General features: G+C 52.5%; 1 protein-coding gene across 1 annotated transcript in view; it reads left to right on the top strand.

The window, feature by feature from the left end:
* Window positions 1–628, top strand: part of SLC44A3 (solute carrier family 44 member 3) — a gene marked incomplete at its 5' end in the record, with an annotated part of 48833 nt that overhangs the window by 30549 nt on the left and 17656 nt on the right. The window lies entirely within an intron of this gene.

Here is a 628-nt window from a genome sequence, read left to right on the forward strand (position 1 = left end):
TGCATCCTGGGTCTGGTCCCTGAACTTCCGGACACGTCCTATTGCTACGTTGTAACAAAGCTCAGCAACAAAATAGCCGGTGCTCGCGGGGCTCCTGACTGCAGGGCCACAGCCGCCCAGGAGAGGGCAGCCACGTGCCGGGGACCGCCCGCCCTCCGGGACTTCCCTGGGCTTTCACGGAAGTCAGAGTCACATAGCTAAGTTAGTGTGTCACCTGTGTACTTTCTCTCTTCTCATAGCTTTTGGGTACTTTCCCTCGAAGTGAGACCCAGACTCTGGTTGGAACAAGAATTCCTGTCTATTCTGAGATATAGCACCCTAGACTCTAGGGTGGTCGGCAAAACTCATTAGTCAACAGAACAAATATCAACAGCACAACGATTGAAATTTCTTTTGTGAGCCAAATTTTTTAAACTTAAGCTATATAGGTAGGTACATTGTTATTGATTTAATTAGGGTCCTCCTAAGGCTTAGGAAGAGCCACACTCAAGGGGCCAAAGAGCCGCATGTGGCTCGTGAGCTGCAGTTTGCCGACCACTGGCCCAGAGGGAAGGCTGTGAGCTTCCGGGTGACCAGAGCGAAGAGCAGGTCGGAGACGGCTCCCCCTCCCCAGACGTTCAGATCCGCG

Source organism: Myotis davidii, unplaced genomic scaffold, assembly GCF_000327345.1.
Source record: "Myotis davidii unplaced genomic scaffold, ASM32734v1 scaffold217, whole genome shotgun sequence".
Taxonomy (NCBI): domain Eukaryota; kingdom Metazoa; phylum Chordata; class Mammalia; order Chiroptera; family Vespertilionidae; genus Myotis; species Myotis davidii.